We start from the raw sequence: 19,117 nt of genomic DNA, 5'->3' as shown, positions 1-19,117 counted from the left end.
GGATAGTAAAGCTATTGGATGTGTTCTTCAGAATGCGGAAGTAGTAAGTAATTGACTATTGTTTTACGAATACTGTGAATTCTGTCATAGGACTGCTCTTTTCACCTACTGTTTTTTGCCTACTACATAGAAGGCAAGTATAGGCCTATGGGATTTCGTGTTCTGCCATAGTTCCAGACATTCAGAGCATTGCTAAACGACAAAATTAACGCAACAACACTATGCGTTACAAATTCAAATGAGTCTGTCCTCTTCCCTTACTAAGCACATTTTAGGAGTTTTTATAGTTAATCAATTTCATAAGGCTTTATAAAGCTCAAACAAGTCACGTTTTGGTTTGATTAGCAGTGTAACTTTTTGTCACACCCAGGTTAAAGGGGCGGTCATTACGCTTTTTGTTCCATTGAATTCCATTCATATGCATGCAATCACTGGAGACTGGAAACGCGAGCTCATGCGTTTCACTGCTTCAGGTTTGGTGACCTCTGACCTGTGAATAGATACTTCATAGTGTGACCTCTTAGCATGGTTATTATCATTACAGGGACAGTTCGCCCAAAAATTAAAATATTGTTATTTATTCACCCTCATGTTGTTTCAAAACTGTTCTTTCTTCTGTTCTGTTGAACACAAAAGAAGATCAATGAAGTCAATGGCTACCAGCAACTGACTGGGTACCGACATTCTTCAAAATATCTCCTTTTGTGTTCAACAGAAGAAAGAAACCCATACAGGTTTGAAACCGTGTGAGGGTGAGTAAATGATGTGAACGATCCCTTTAATGATAATAATCATGCTAAAATGATAAAAAGAAAAAAAAAAAAAAAATCACCGTCCGTTCCCTGCAGTCTTTGACTTTTTTTAGCATGGCAGCTTTTTACCAGCGCCAGCACAAGAGCTCAGCTCTCCCCAGCACTTCAAAGCCGCTGCACAGGGCTTCAGCCGTTTGATGTGAAGTTCACAGGAAACTTGAAAGTTGAAAGCACAAAAAAGCCAGCGAGCTCTACGTCTAAAAAGAGAGAAATTGGTAACGTGGCCTTCGACCTGGATGCGTGCTAGTCAGACACCTGACGATGATGCAAGGCATTGTGGGAGATGAGCGGAGCTGAAAAGGCTTGTATAGTTGAGCTAGTACATCAGTGAGATTATTGCGTTCTTGATGTTGTCAGTAGAAGCAGCGAGTAGTGCCTTTGTCTGTGTGGGGAAAAAAAATATATGACAAGTTTTTCATTTTTCAGTTTTCAGTTTTCCTTATTTTAACACATTCAACTAAATGAAACTGAGAAATGCTGCCTTGCAAATAAATGACAAAAATGTAAATACTTCATTTTATTTCAGTTAATGTTTTTTTTTTTTTTCCCAAGTAATGAAAAAGTTTTTTTTATGGTTTTAATTTTAGTTAACTATCATAACCCAGAGATGTCACAGACATCTAAAGTACACCCTTCCTAAAATACAAAATCAGTTATATATTTAATGTTTAATATAACATAACATAACATAACATAACATAACATAATATTAATTTCATGATTTCTGGAATTTAGAAAGCAGAATGAGTCAAATCCTGTAATTTTCTGATCATATAATAATAAACAAATAAATAATAATAATTTAATATGAATTAACAATACAATTTAAAATAACTGTTTTCTATATTAATATATTCCAAAATACAATTTTGCAATTTATTATTTTGTTTTTTTTACTCGTTTTTAGTGTCACATGATTTTTCATAAGGCATTCTAATATGTCACACAATGGGTCACTGATTAATATTTTTGAGTAAACCATGATACACTTTCAAGATTCTTTAATGAATATTTATTTATTTATTTATTTATCAACGCAACTGTCTTTACTGTCATTTGATCAATTTAGTGCATCCTTGCTGAATAAAAATATACATTTCTTTAAGAAAGAAAAAAAAACAACTTATGAACAGTAGTGTACTATTCCATTCTCCAAACCCACTGCTCTCTGTAGGGTCACAGAGATGCAAAAAGGATCTGAGATCTCCCTGCATGAGGACATTCCTTGAAGCTCTCTACAATCAGTCACGTTTAAAAACCCCAATGAGACCTTAATTAAAGAGGAGCCATGAGTGGACTGTATTTAAAGCCAACATGACCAGCCGGCACTGCAGGCTATCGGGGGTCAGAAAATCTCGTTAGGGTCGTCATTCTCATAGGGAGCCATGACAACAGGCACCAGTCAATCCTCCGCTCCCGGCCTCCAGACCGCGTCCACCTGATTAAATATTTAACACGCTCATTCACGACTCCCACAACCAAATTAAAAATGCATCCTCTCCCTGGTCTGCTTTTGAAAACAATAAGCCATGACTGTAAGTGGAAGTCATCTCTGAAGCTCCTGGGCCCAACAAATAGCGTTTAACATTCTCAAAACAAGCAGTTTAAAATTCTTCACCGAGGAAGCTCTCGTTCTCGAAGCCATCGGGTCCTGGAGGAAATAAGATATGTTATTGTGATAATAGAGTGCGGATGAAGAAGTAGCTAATATTGTCAAAAAGGAACTGCTATAATCGCAGTCTCCTCCCTTGCGTGTTCATACTGACGGTGTCTCTCCACCTACATGCTCACTCTGTGACATTCAAAATAAATGCCAGCAATCTGTGGCACTCTAGGGAAAGCTTCACTTTAGGGGGTGAGCGTTTGATAATTAGCTTTGAGTCGCTGCTTCCATCAAAATCACTGGTGTGAGACAAAAAGAGTTTTAAAATGCGTCAATACAGCTGAAGTTTAAGCACGATATTAAATTTATTTTTCCTTTACATTATTGAGCGTATTTAGGGTTAGCAATTAAGCTAATGCTGAAGTATTGAACTCTACGGCTGTAAAAATGCTTTAAATCTTCCAGCTGATTCATCTTAAAATTAATCACTTGCTACGTTTTTTAGTATAATCAGATTAGCTCTACAAATAATTTAAACTCATGTTTTCAAAAAAAAACTTGTGTAGTTCAATCTCGTATTAATTTAAAAATGCAACATGCTAACAACAAACTCTTATGGGATACTTGAATTTTCACACTTGTTTTATGCTAGATGTATGACATTGTTAGCTTAGCAACATGCTAACAACAAAATCTTACACGATACTTGTATTTTATGTGTTTTATGCTAGAAGTATGACATTGCTAGAATAGCAACATGCCATCAACAAAGTCTTACATGATACTTGTATTTTTACAATTTTATTATGATGCTAGAAGTATCATTGTTAGATTAGCAACATGCAAAGTACAAAAATATAAGTATAAAAAGTGAAATAATACACTACCATTAATTTCTTTTTCATCATATGATGCTGCTAAAAAGAACATTATGTTGTGTATTAGGTGTAATGAAATGTGTTTATGTGGTTTAAGGTTCAAAAAACACATCATAATTCCATATAATGTACATTATTGTTTCTCCTCTATGCCCCACCTTTTTTAAACTCGATTTTTATAAAGCTCATCGGTCTGAAAAGCGAGGTGTGCTCTGATTGGCCAGCTATACAGTGCATTGTGATTGGCCGAATGCCTCAAGCGTGTGACAGAAATGTTACGCCCCTCACTGCTGCGTCTGAAAACTCTAAAATGCCTTCGGAGGCAGCATTCCAAAACACAAATTCATCAATACACACTCAAACCCAAACCCTCCCCTAATCCAATTCTCAAGATCGAATTTTGAAGGCAGCATAGATGAATCCTTCGTTGTCTTTGATATCCCACAATCCTGTGCGTTACATTCCGTGATGGTTGGGATAAAAAAAAACATAGATGGTGTCTGAAAGTTGCATTTGTTGGTCAATTTGTGTGTAAATGTATGTTTGTGACTAACTTTTTGCACTTTTGATGTTATTTTTAGCAAAAAATCTGTATTATAGTATGTAAATATTCATTTAGTTATCACCAAAATTCATTCTGTTTTGTTGTAGATAATTAAACCGTTACACTGCCTCAGAAGCCTGTCCGAAATAAGTTTCATGAGTTGCATTCATGCAAAAACACTGCCTGCAAAGTCATTGCCTCATAAGGCAGTGAGGCAACAAGTCAGCTGCCTAGGCTTCTGGATGCAGCCTTACTGTGATGCCACCTCCTCGCAGCACAATACTCATTCCAGCTGCTCTGCTCGTGCACATCTTATCATCAGTTCTCTTTTAGCAGTTCGGTCAATGTACTGTTAGGATTAACTGAATAACTCGGGATATTGGTTTATTTCGCGTCAGAGGGAGTGTAAGCCACGTTTATAAACTGAATAACTTAAGTAATTTGTGGATTAGTGTGTACTGGAGACGCAAACTGTTTCAAACGATTCAGATAGATTCGACCGGTTCACTAAGAAGATCCAGTTAAATAGAAAGATTTGTTCGCGATCCGGACATCACTATCCGGACGAGGCAAAACCAATAAAACCCATTACAAACGAGGCATTTGTTGCATCCAGTGGGGACATAATTACTGATTATAATGACTTATACTGTCTTCAATGCATTGCGTTGTGTATTGCGCTGCATAAACATAAAACCATGTCTGCATTTGTGATCTGAGAAACAACAAACAACAAGATTTACTCTACACTGCCTAAAACTCCTGTTTGAATCAACATTGGCAAATTATTTAAATATAAAAAACGTACGTACAGGCTATGAGTCAGAAGCGCCAGACTGTCATTGTAGGCTTCTGTTTCAGGAAACAGTCCTCATCCTCCAAAAAATGCGCAGCACACATCTGAATATTTGGGTTGGACTGTTCTGGAACAGTGTTGTATATACAACTTAACCACTGATTTCCAGTCATGTCCTCTTTTGTAAGAACAAACAAAGTAGCTTCCCTTTCAGAATGAAACACACAGCGACTCCACAACATGGCGCCGGCGGCAACAGAGAGAATAAAAGTTATGTCTTCTTTCTTTGTGTGAATATTTGGGGTGGCATTATGCAAATCTTCTCACACAGTGATGTAGAGATGTGGGAAGTGTTTAAACGAGGCGTTTTAGGAGGGCGTGGACAAGTCTTAACTTTTATAATGAATATCTCTTTGGATTTGCAACTTTACAGATCTTCTTTATGCGCCAAGAGCTTGTAACACTCGAAAACTCTCTAGCTAAGATGCTAAAATGTGCTAGCAGTATGGTAAAAAAAAAAACACTCAGAACACCTTAGCAAGCATATTACAGACTTAATTTAAACTCATTTAGATAAAATAAGTCTAAATAGACAGGTTATGTTAATTTAATTTAATTTGAATTTGAATTTAATTTTGTTATGTTGTTAGAATGTTTGCCATTCAAAATATAACCAATATTGACAATGCTATTGTAATATCTGCATATAAACTGGTCTTCTTTCTAGCATCTGTTTGCATACTGAACTGCGATTGCTCATTTTCCATGCATCATTTGCTCTGTGATGGTAAATACGCCAAAAAAAAAAAAAAAAAAACAAGCTAAAAAAACATGCCATTAAACTTTTATAACAATAAAACTATGGTTAACTTTCCTAAGGGCTCTATTATTTGTCGATTCCTGTACACAGTCGTCAGAATTTCTTTTACACCGAACCTAATCACCATTCTGTTGCTTTGCTATTGCCTTTTCATTTCAGAAAACTATGTTAATCTTGAATTTCTAATGCAAAGAAGCGAGCCGTAAGTCATAAGAGAACTGTAAACATGTCTTAGGTAATAACTGATCGGATGCAACAGGATATGCGGTTGCTTCTGAAACTTGTATACCATACTCCGCACCCAGAGTGACGCAGTGCAGCTCAAAACCGTGTGTCTTCTACATTTCACTGCTGAGTGTGAATTAGTGATGCTGACCCTCTCTGTGTTTCTCGTTCGGGTTTTGTATGCGCATGTTGGTGTGTGTTTACACTGTAAAGCTGATCCCTGAATATAAAAACACCACGACAAGTATTCTCTTAGCTGCTCTGTTGTTCTATAATGATGGTGATCAGTGTAAACTGTGAGTGACTCCCCAGAGGCATTTACTAAGCAGACTAGCACAAGCTAGCGCTGTTTATAACTGGCTTTCTTTGTCTAAAGTGTAATCAAGCTGTGTGTGGCCTTTATTCATTGAGTGCTGATGGATTTTAGTCTAATCATGTTCAAAACCTCATCCACCACTGTAAACAGGGAGGCAACTATTTACAGAAATTAGCTGCTAGCTTATGAATAACACCTTAGCATATGAGGTGATTCATAGGTTATTCGTGTTATGCAGTAACATTTGAACACGGTAGCTTTTGAATGTTATTTCAAATTTTTTTCAATCAGAGTTTTTGATAATATTATATGAATTTCTGAACTTTATTTAACAGGATCATTTAAAGAGAGACGTACCAGCTACAGTAATACTACAAAATGTCAAAATGTACAGAAATTCATTGCTACTAACTAACGTTTGGGCTGATGTCACTTCCTGGAGGATGAGGTCATTAAGGAACTGCCATTGTTAGTTAAAAGTATTACAAAAGACACCAAAGCCACAGGAAAAGCCTGTGAAAATATTAACAATTTAAACAATATTCCTCCCAAAAAAAGCTAACAGCAAACTCTAATGTCATACTTGTATTTTTGTGCTTGTTTTATGCTTAAATTATTACATTGTCAGCTTAGCAACATGCTCTTAGGTATGTGATATATTCATAAGCACAGAAATACACAGCACATTTGTGTGCTATGCGTTTTAAATTTCATTAGCAAAAGGAAAAAATTAAGAAATACTTGAACTAGTTTTTAATAAATCGACAGTTATAATATTAGAAGGTAATTGTGCACCCGGAGATATAAAAAATGGCAACATCAATTCAAACTAATCTTAATGATTTAAATGAATTGTGATATTGTTATTAAGTAAAACCAGCTAATATGATTTCCATCCATTAAAAAGTAAAAATGCTGTATATTTTCACATCTTATCAAGAAATATCAACCTATTTTGATTAGCGAAAGGAAAAATTAAGAAATACCTGAAATAGTTCTGAATTTTTAATGACAGAACCTGGGGATATTAAAAACAGTTATTTTAAATTGATATTCTTATCAAAAGAACACAATCTAATATAATTTTTCAATTCATCAATTCATAATTTATCCTGTATATTGACACACACATAGACTTCATAACTTGACTAATACCTTTGGACCCTCAGGTGCTGTAACCAGTTTGTTTGGGTCAAATATCACTCAGGGGGTCTTTTGTTTGTCCAGATGCCTCCGAGACACAGAGGAGGACTTCCTGGATGTTATCATGGCTGAACTATTCTCACCCTTTCCTTCAGAAACAGTATCATAATGTCATGTACTGGACCCCTCCCTGCATCTAAGCAATCCACACACAAGTCCCTCTCACACACGCAAGTGCGTCCACATACACACGCCAAACCCTCACACTCTCTCGGCAGCACGTAATTGCCCTTTGGCTTTTGTAGCTCATTGTCTTCCTGTGTTCCTAAGGAGGGACAGCTGGTGACAATGGAAGAGGGACAGAGAGATAAAGAGAGGGGGTTGGTGTTAAATAGGGATCCGGACTGTCCTCCACTCAATGCGATCTGTCTCACTCTGTTGCGGTTTTAACCAGTTATTATTTGCGTGACACTCAGCCACAGACACCTGTCTCTGTTGAGACATCTGTCTCTCTGTCGTCTGGTCTCTTACTAAGAGTGAACGAGTTTCTGCCTTCGGCTCTTTGAAGCGGCGAGACGCTGCCGTAGCTGTTAGCATGAGGCCTCCTCGGAAAATTAGAAGGAAGGAAAGGAGATGATTAAAGAGAGAGCGACAGGTCGATGGACCTAATGTCCGCCTGAGGCCAGGATGTTGTGGAAGTTGTGAATGTTGAATGCATCCATCACCTCTTTAACAGTAGGACAAACACATGTAGATGGGGACTTTTAATCAGCGATTAACTTGTTTTTTTAAGGGTATAGCTGGTGAGTCAGTCAAAACATTAGATTTTATCACAGAAACACAGCTGACAGAATCGCTGTGTTTCAAAACCTAATGTAAGCGATTTAGGGCATCATAGGGGTGCTCCCTACTGGAAATTTGTTCGAAAAGATCAACAGAGTTTGATATTAACATGTGTGCTATGTATTTTTACGTTTAAGATAAAGTGTTGTGTTGTTAACTTAGCAACATGCTAACTACAGTCTATTGCTCAACTCTTTAAAAAGCCTAAAAATACATAGCAATTTGTTTGCGGTGTTTTTACTTTTAAGAAAGTACCATGTGATTAGCTTGTGTGCTGTGTTTACACTTAAAATATCACTTTGTTAGCTTAGCAACATGCTAATTACGAACTCTTACGCGCCACTCTTAATAAGCCTAACAAAAACATTTGTTTGCTATGTGTTTATGTTTATTAAAGTATCTTGACATTAGCTTAGCAAAATGCTAACTACAAAATATTTTTTTTATGCCTAAAGCACGTCAGAATCCAATGTTACCTTCACTTCCTGGCTCCTGAGATGCCGGGATTTGATTGATATTAGAAGGCAGCACAGATGTATCCTTCACTGCCTGATATCCTGTGCGTTCAATTACGTGACAGCTGAACTAGAAAAAAAATTTATAAAGATTTTTGTGTGAATGTAGGTTTTTCCATATTAAGTGAAATTAGTTTTGTAGTAAATTAGAAATCAGTATTTTAGTAGTTAAATTCACTTAGTTATCATCAAAGCTTTCACTATTTTCTTGTCGATCATTAAACAACTATGCAGCCTCATAAATCTGTCCGAAATCAGTTTTATGAGGTACCTTCATGCACAAACACTGTCTGTAAAGTCATTGCCAGATAAGGCAACGAAGCCAGCTGCCTAAGATTTCAGACGCAGCCAAAGTATTACACTGTTAGCCTAGCAACAAGCTAACTACAAACCTTTATGTGGCCTGTAACCAGTGCTGGGTAGTAACCAGTTACTTGAATCTGGATTACGTAATCAGATTCCAGAAATGTAGTACTTGTAATTATATATTAACTTTTAAAATGCTTGTAATCTGATTATACTTACTTTTTATATGGAATTTATTGATTCTGGAAGTCTGGACGTAAATGTTTTAAACCAGGAAGACTTTATGCTTGTCGTTGTTTTCATGTTTATTAATGTGTTTAATGTAGTGATTCCCAATTCCCGTTTTTGTCACCCACTAAAATATAATATTTGTTGAAATATCACAGAAGTTGTTAATATTAAAAAAAAAAAAACAACAACAACACATTAGCATGTTTACAGTTCTCTGGTGCACACTAACATTCACACAAACAAACACAAAAACCAATACAATATTTATTAAATTTTAATGCTAAAATACATTTTAATGAACAAATTTTAATATCTAATAATTATGTTTTTATCAACTCACTATTCACTCACAGTCAACTCACTAATGTAATGTTTAATGCATTTTATGATGTTGATATCAAAAATACAATATAATTACACATTACATTAAAATTACACATTTACAGTGTAATTATACCTTTAAGTACTGAGTAATATTAATTTACTACATGCATTTACTATATGGTTAGGATTAGGGTTTTGCTTTGGGTTACTTGCATGTAATTATGCATAATTAATTGTTATTATAATAGTAAGTACATGCAATATGTGTAAAAATTAAACTTTACGCTTAATTTTCTGTTAATACTTGGGATCTCTATTCAATTAAAACAAGTTTGATTAAAAAAAATTAAAAAGTAATCAGATTATTTTACCTAAAATGAGTGACCTAGATTACATTACTAACAACAGTTTTCATCATGTAATCTGAAATCAGTAATGGCCTACAATTTGAAAGTAATCTACTCAGCTCTGCCTGTAATATATTTGTTGGCCACATGTTTTTATGCTTATTAAAATGTCACGCTGTTGAGATAGCAATATGCATATTATGGCAAATGGAAGTGCTGCACACTCCAAATCAATCATTAATGAGTGATGTAGGGAGCAGCGAGAAAGCTCACTTGGTTTTGGAGCAGAGCTAATGTAAAGTTGAAAAAGTAGATGTTGTAGTTCCTGTCAGCTCACAGCTGTCTCTCTCGCTCTCTTGCTACTAGTGGTTTTCTGTTCCCATCATCTCACAGACTGGTTTTCTGTTTATTTCTTAGTTGACTGCTGCATTTCAACACCCTCGCGGTCTGATGTCATGCCATGTGTCGCAACTGGCAGCTGGTTTTATTAGGTTTGGGTGTTTAAATGTGATGTTCAGGTCTGACTCAGCTGCTCTACCATGTGATGGAGGTTAGCGGTGAACAACTGGTAGTTTTTGCAGAAGGGAACCGCAAGAAATTGCACACTCATGCACACTGCTATCAGAATCTGGGCCATTGGTTTTATTGTGTTAGTGGTGTTAGCTGAAGTAAGCGTCATCACTATTGTTCATACATAGGGTTGGGTTTTTTTCAGTATTATACTTTGCAGCATTACACTTTCAACAACAACACGTTCAACACAGTTTGTGTTATGAACATGAAATATTTGTCAAATTATTGTGTAGCTTAATTAAGCAGTATGTGTTTATTTTATTACTTTTCCAGGTGGATGATCAAGTTTTGCTTAAATATCATTGAGACTTGCAGGTGGGCTTTTTTTAATTAGACCAGTAAGCAACCACCTAGCAACCATCCATAATACCATGGCAACCACCTAGCAATGGCCTAGCAACCCCTAATAACACCTAGCAACCATATAGAAACATGCTAAAACAGGCCACAATACCCTTCCAACCATGTATCACTGTGTAAAACCCACCCAGAACACCTTAGCAGCCACTCAAAACACCCTAGCAACTACATGGCAACATCCTAAAACAACCCAGAACACCCTAGCAACCACATAACATGCAAAAACCATCAGAACACCCTAGTAACCATATAGCAATGCAAAAACCACCCCGTGCACCCTTGCAATCACTCAAAACATCCTAGCAACTCCATGGCAACATCCTAAAACAACCCAGAACACCCTAGCAACCACATAACATGCAAAAACCATCAGGACACCCTAGTAACCATATAGAAATGTTCAAAAACCACCCAGTACACCCTTGCAACCACTGAAAACACCCTAGCAACTCCATGGCAACATCCTAAAACAACCCCGATAACCCTAGCAACCACATAACATGCAAAAAAAACCATCAGGACACCCTAGTAACCATATAGCAATGTTCAAAAAACCACCCCAGTACACCCTTGCAACCACTGAAAACACCCTAGCAACTCCATGGCAACATCCTAAAACAACCCCGATAACCCTAGCAACCACATAACATGCAAAAAACCATCAGGACACCCTAGTAACCATATAGCAATGTTCAAAAACCACCCAGTACACCCTTGCAATCACTCAAAACACCCTAGCAACCAACTCCATGGCAACATCCTAAAACAACCCAGAACACCCTAGCAACCACATAACATGCAAAAACCATCAGGACACCCTAGTAACCATATAGAAATGTTCAAAAACCACCCAGTACACCCTTGCAATCACTCAAAACACCCTAGCAACTCCATGGCAACATCCTAAAACAACCCTGATAACCCTAGCAACCACATAACATGCAAAAACCATCAGGACACCCTAGTAACCATATAGAAATGTTCAAAAACCACCCAGTACACCCTTGCAACCACTGAAAACACCCTAGCAACTCCATGGCAACATCCTAAAACAGAACCGATAACCCGAGCAACCACATAACATGCAAAAAACCATCAGGACACCCTAGTAACCATATAGAAATGTTCAAAAACCACCCAGTACACCCTTGCAATCACTCAAAACACCCTAGCAACTCCATGGCAACATCCTAAAACAACCCAGAACACCCTAGCAACCACATAACATGCAAAAACCATCAGGACACCCTAGTAACCATATAGAAATGTTCAAAAACCACCCAGTACACCCTTGCAATCACTCAAAACACCCTAGCAACTCCATGGCAACATCCTAAAACAACCCCGATAACCCTAGCAACCACATAACATGCAAAAAACCATCAGGACACCCTAGTTACCATATAGAAATGTTCAAAAACCACCCAGTACACCCTTGCAACCACTGAAAACACCCTAGCAACTGCATGGTAGCATTCTAAATCACCAATAACAACCTAGCAACTGCATATTAACAGGCAAAACTACCAAGAACACCTTGAAAACCACTCAAAACACCCTAGCAACTGCATGGAAGCATGCTAAATCACCAATAACACCCTAGTAACTGCATAGCAACAGGTAAAACCACAAAGAACACCTTAGCAACCACTTAAAACACCCAAACAACTGTATAGCAACATGCAAAAACCATCAGAACACCCTAGTAACCATAGAGAAATATGCAGAAACCACACAGTACACCTTGGCAGCCACTCAAAACACCCTAGCAACTGCATGGCAACATCCTAAAACAACCCAGAACACCCTAGCAACCACATAACATGCAAAAACCATTAGAATACCCTAGTAACCATATAGCAATGTTCAAAAACCACCCAGTACACAATTGCAACCACTCAAAACACCCTAGCAACTGCATGACAGCACGCTAAATTACCAATAACACCCTAGCAACTGCATAGCAACAGGCAAAACCACCAAGAACACCTTAGCAACCACTAAAAACACCCAAACAACTGTATAGCAACATGCAAAAACCATCAGAACACCCTAGTAACCACAGAGAAATATGCAAAAACCACACAGTACACCCTGGCAACCACTTAAAACACCCTAGCAACTGCATAGCAACATGCAAAACCACCAAGAACACCCTAGTGACCCAATAGCAACATGCAGAAACCACCTTATACATCCTAGAAACTGTATAATGGCATGATAAAACCACCCACAACACCCTGCCAAACAGATATCAATGTTCAAGAACCACCCAGAACACATTAGAAACCACTCAAAACAACTATACAACAACACCTTGGCATCTAGTTTTGCACCCACTCACATTTTATTTGAAAACATTTTGGTCTGTTAATTCTGGAACAAGAAAATCAAGACTTCTGGCTTGAAATAGAACCAGAAACCGAGAACATAAGAGAAAGGTTTATAAATCTTAAGTACTGCCCAAAGGGTTACATCATTCAAAAGATAAGCTGACACTGCATTAGCCCCAAACGCTGGCCATTGAAAAACAAACACCAATGTTCCCAGGTCTTAAATTTGCTTGGACAGATGAAGTAAAGCCCGTCTCCTTTAGTATGATGGCTGTTGGTTGGATTCAAGTCTGAATGAAATGGCCATTATTCTCATTCACATGGATCAGAGGCCAGCATCGCCCCAGAGCAACAACAAGCTCATCATTTGGTGCCCTGACCCCGCCTACAGCTCATCTCTCTGACATTTTAAACACCCTAATTTAATGCCCCCTCTCACAAGGACATATTTGTCCCCCAACCTCTAGTCGACACCCAAAAGCCTTAGCTCTTTACATCACGCACATAGTAGCCTTCGGGACAAAACTCTTTGAGTTTTCATTGGTGATTTGATATCGACTTTGACAATGAAGCATGCTTCACTATGCTTACATTGCAGTCAAATTCTCGCACAGTCATTTACATGGACGTGACTTCAGACAGACACACAAGCGTATATTTCTTCACCCGTCTGGTTAATGCCGCCAGCCCTGGAGTTTAATCCCAAAATCAATCTCCTCTCCAGGGCTTTCACTTGCTTCATCGTGGCCTTGACAGACAATAAGATCCAGAAGAGAGAGAGAGCGAGAGAGATCATCCGTCTGTAAAGTAGGTCTTCCATTCAAACCAGCTCACCCTTATTCTTCCCATTCATGTTGCTGGGGATGGCTGTTTAGGCCAGACAATGCCTGGTGGTTTGCTGAGATCTGAAAGGCCCGTGCAGATCCAGGCAGAGGTCTGTCGTCTGTGCCAGATTGAAGGCGGATACTGGGGCACCACTTGCTGAGGAACATCTGGACGTCATGCACATCTATTCACCCACTTAACAGCAGAATAGAGATTTCACGAGCATTGTGGAGATCTCTTTAGGAAGAGGACGTGAACTCAGAAGCTTAAAGATTTACATGTTTGTGTTGGAAGGTAAATGCAAATTTAAGATGCCATGTAAACTTCGGATTATCTGGCATTGATGGTTCTTCGGGGACAAGCCTTTCAAGGTTAAGGTTTAATATTAATAACCAACTGGGAAAAAAAATAGTCACATACCTCAATTATCAATTAATAATTATTTATCCTATTCATCATGCCTCAAGACACAGATTTTACATTGGACATCAAGTAGCAACCCAACACAGTATCTAAATTGTTCCCTAATACAAAATTAGTTAGAGAAATCTTGTCATAAAATTAGTTAATATTATATTGAATATACGGTTGCAATTGGTGAGGATTTGGCAACCTGTCTAAATGAAGCCAAATTAATTTGAGCCTTGAGTTTGATTGGATGGACAGCTTTGACATCAACAACAAAAGAAGCATTTATTCGCTATTTTAAGAGTAATGAGCATGATAATATGATTATTTGCATAAGGATTGTTTTTCTTGCTGTCCTAGACCCTTTTTTGGAGTTATGGCCTGCCTGATCTGTCATTGACAGCAATGAGATTAAAATTAGAGCAGATGGAGATTTGGTCCCCTACAGATTTTCTCTCAGTGATCTCACATATTTAACCTTTAGAGTTTCAAACAAGGTCTCAAACACTTCTACCAAATGTTCCTACCAAGATGCCAAATGTTTACAACCAAATGTCAGATACATCTACAACTTTGCACTTGTATTGTATGTCGATATTTATTTCAGTAATGTTCTCATTTGTGTCTTTTTATTTCTCCTAAGGATCTACAGGAGTAAAATCTCAGACAAAGTCTCCTTAGCTCTGAAAGAGCAACTTCGTTTCCTATGGGAATTTAGGGTTAGGATAGGGAAACCTCATCTTCATATCACATCACAAAGGCTTCAAAAACTCTATAAACACAATAACCATAATTTGGGCGACCAGTTCCACTGCTGCTATCTCTGTCCTGCAGATCCACTGTCATGTTATCCCAAGAGGATGGAGGGGGTGTAAAAAAAGACAGACAGTAGTAGGAAAGAAAGGGGGATAAAAGTTGTTATTTCAAACAGAAAAGATCATCACAGCTGCGAATTGAGGATAGTTTCTGTTGAAGAGTGATTAGTTCCTTTGGGTCTTTATTGAGCTGATGTTTTACTGCTCAGTAAGTCATGTTTTTTTCATTGCAGTTGGATTTAAGACCCCTGCCCCCTTCTTAAAAGCTGGTTGTGTGTGTATGCAGGGGGTGGTGGAGCCTTGTCCCCTGCCCCAGACAATGGGTGCAGATGGCCTTCAGGGTGGGGTGAATGTGGGGTGGGTAAAGACAGACATCTGCAAGAAAGAGAGGGAGAGTGTGTTTCATTCTGGAAAGCTAACTGTGTATTTTGGGTAGGAGGAATTGGCCAAAACTAGTCAGGAGGAGACAAGTCTGCAAATATTAACCCGGAGAGTGTCTCAGACATGAGTTGAGGACCTAAAATCATCCACATAATAAAAACAGTATTGTTTTCAGCCATTTTTAGTCATTTACTAACCCTCATGTTGTTCCAAAACAACATTTATCCTCTCTAGCTCCAAAAAGGACAAAAACAGTATAAATATAGATGTCTATATTACTCGTTTGCTGTGTCACGTTTATCTCTTTAGAGTGAAGTTTGGTTGACTCAAAATGTTTCTTTTTTAGTTAACCACGTTTCTGTCCTAGTTTCATTATCTCTCACTGTTTAAATTGTTTTTGTTAATTCAGACATCATGTGTTCCTGAGGAAGTGACAACTCTCAGCCCCTGGTGCAAGTGGGTCAGTGTGGTTTGGAGTGTAAGGCTGATATCCGCTGTCAAGAAAACCCATGTCATCATGAAGTCTTACACCCTTATCCTACCCTGCAAGCAAACAACACAACAACTCTAGAACTTGACCGTTATAATCATCCAAGCTAAGCCGAGCACTTGCTGACAGATTTGTTTATAATGGGAGCTTTCCAGTTTAGTCATGTCATGTCACCCGCTTGTAGTCTATTCATCTGTCACTTTGTAGAAGCTAATCAAATTAAGACGGATGCCAGTGTGGGTGTGGCCAGTCCTCATCTCTGAAAACTGAACAAAACTGCAATAGGTAAAGGAGAATATGAGTCAGACTTAAATAACTTGCCGTGAATTTATTACTGGAAAATCCAGTTTAAGCTTTTAGCTGTTTTGGAACATGGTAGCAAGTTTACATTGAGGCAGGTTTGTTGCTGGTCTTTAGTTGGTCAATCCAGCCACTATGTTCCAAAAACCAACTTGACTCACTGGTGTACGTTGGTTTGTTAATGGTCCAAGATGGTCTACCATCTTATCACCAATTTGGACCAGCAAGAAACCAACTACCAGCTGGACTTATCAAAACATACAACAGGTTTACAGAACATGGTCTTAAGTTGGTCTTAAGTCAACTAGATACTAACTTGGACCTGCAAGAAACCAGCTACCATGTTAAAAAAGACAGCTAGCATTAAGTACAAACTGGATTTCCAGCATAGTTACTGGCTGCCATGAACATGTAACTATCAAAACTCTATTTCCAATTAAACAATTTTGGTATTGGTTGGGTCGCCTCTAAAATCTGGGTCCTAAAGTAAAACAATTTAAGAACCACTGATCTAGTAACACAAATACCTAGATACAGTTCCTAAGAATGCATAGACCTCAGAACATGTTACACAGCAGAGTCTGGTTCCTAATCAATGGTTGTTTTTCTCCCTTCGAGAAACACAAAGGCATCAGTGTGACCTACTGCTCGATATTTGCCCTGAGACTGATGCATTACATGCACACAATGGGCTTATCTCATAAGGAGGCCAAGTGTGTGTGCGTTATGACACAGGGTCGTCCTGGATTAGATGGCCAATCGGTCCTCATTGTGCTCGCTAAGATATCCTGAGAGTTCGCAGAACAGGGCGGCTCTCACAGTATTGCGTTACAGGAAAGAGAGAACCAACAGGTACAAAATGAACCTAAATATGATCTCATGCTTTTCCCTCCCCTCTCTTTCTCTTCGCTCCCCTCCCTCCCTGGCAGCCGGCCATCACACGGGAGACACATTGCATGACTCCCTCCTTTTTATTTCCCCCCGCAGCATTCTCTCGAAACCATCAGACTGGTAAAGGGAGGAAGAGATGCAGTCGGATATTGGTGGTGTTGTTTTGGTGCCTTAATCCCTTTTAATATCAGATTTAGGAAGGAGGCAGAGAGGGACTGGTGAAGACAGAGCCAGATCCCAGTGTCGAGCTGGCCTCCTAGAGTCTTGCTGCAAAGTCATTCCATCTAAACACAATCTCATAGTGGCCTGTCCTCATTTAGAGGGCTGATGGGAGCGTGTTTATCATCGCATTGCTGACACGGCTTTCAGTCGGTTTGGCTCCAATTCAAGAAGCTTCTGTTCTCTCTGAAACGGGCTCGGATTGAGGCCAGTTACAGTCTGACTGGTGCTAATTTTAGTCCCGGCTTAACTGGACTTGCACGCTTTACTTCTAATTATAAAACAAAGCTGTTGTAAAATAGCCATTATGAAGTGGACAGTTCTGACTGGTCAATGTATGTCATGCTAAAACCTACCGAAGGCCTTTAGCCATGATAAAAATACGGTTCTGCAGTTCACTTCTGTTGGCATAGAAACCATGGAAATGCTAATGTACTTAAAAAAAAAAGCAAAATTATTTAGATATGGCAAAAATATTTGTTTGCAGTGGCATATATAAACTTTTGCTCAATAACAGGGGGACCATACTGTGGAAATATTGTGCCTTTGGATGTTAGAATCGGAATGCAAATCATTTTTATAGAATATTGTCGTCAACTATAAAACTGTAATTTTCTGCCACCGGATAGGCTTGGCCCACAAAAAATAAATAAATAAATAAATAAATCAATAGTCATCACTGTTTTCAAACACCAAAATTGGTCTATAGACTCATGCTTATGACTGCACATGCACATTGGCTTGTCCAGCCTGAAAAAATATTTTTTAGCATAAGAAACAATATTCATGGGGCATTTCATTCCAGATTTTGTTGCCAATTTGAAATATGTAAATCAATTGCAAGTTCAGGAAGCAGTTTTTGAGATTTCAGGATTCCCTCATTCACTGTATAGTACTTGGTCTTAGATGCCCCAAATAGCTGCGCTGCAAAAATGGCTTCCGAGTAAACAGACTTTCCTTGTAAGGGGCTTTGCATCCCTCCTCAGACAGCACCTGCTACTGATTAGCATTAGCAAGTAGCAAACAAGGGTTTCGCTGGATCCTATTTTAGCCAAGTTGCTTTACCATATATTTAGTCTTAAATATATGATAAATATGTTAATATGCTTTAAATGAAATAACACATTATTTTACAGAAGCTAAAGAATTAACATTTCCTTGTGTTTTCAGTGAGCAATTGAACAATTTAGCCACTAGCTTAACACTAAGCTCAGTTAGCTTAAACAAGACATCATGAGGAAGGGGGAACAGCATCTTGCATAACACCAAGCTAGATGTAAACTGAAGCCTACTATCTATTTCAAAGAAAGGACGAGCCCTTTGAAAAGTTTGTAAACGGCCTACGGTCGTACTTTCTTGCTGTTCGCAGAGTTGCGGCAACAGGTGTGGTCTCAGGACACCCGCTTCTATTATATCCATCAGACACTAGGAACATTTTATTCACATGCAGACATTGAGAATTTAGGCGTGTATAAGTGTTTTAAGTCACACACTCACACATCCATCTCTGTCACTTAGGAAACCTGACCCTCCTATTTACGTCCACTCAGGTCAACACAGGAGAGGGACGCACTGGAGACAATGTACAGAGCGCAAAGGCTGATCCTGATTAACCCTCTGTGACCTACACTGTCATCCTACACTGTGTGTGTGAGAAAGAGAGAGTGTGAGCCAGGTCACCATGTGCTATTGTGGGTAGGACAGTGTTTAGGGATTGTGTCTATGTGTGTGTGTAGACCTGCAGTGCCGTGGGCTCCATTAAAAGCATTGTCCCCTAGTTGGGACATCCTCCTACCTCCCTCCACGGTGACCCCGCTGA

This window comes from Cyprinus carpio, chromosome B22, assembly GCF_018340385.1.
Source record: "Cyprinus carpio isolate SPL01 chromosome B22, ASM1834038v1, whole genome shotgun sequence".
In the NCBI taxonomy this organism is placed as follows: Eukaryota; Metazoa; Chordata; class Actinopteri; order Cypriniformes; family Cyprinidae; genus Cyprinus; species Cyprinus carpio.
Note: the sequence above shows the minus strand (reverse complement) of the source record.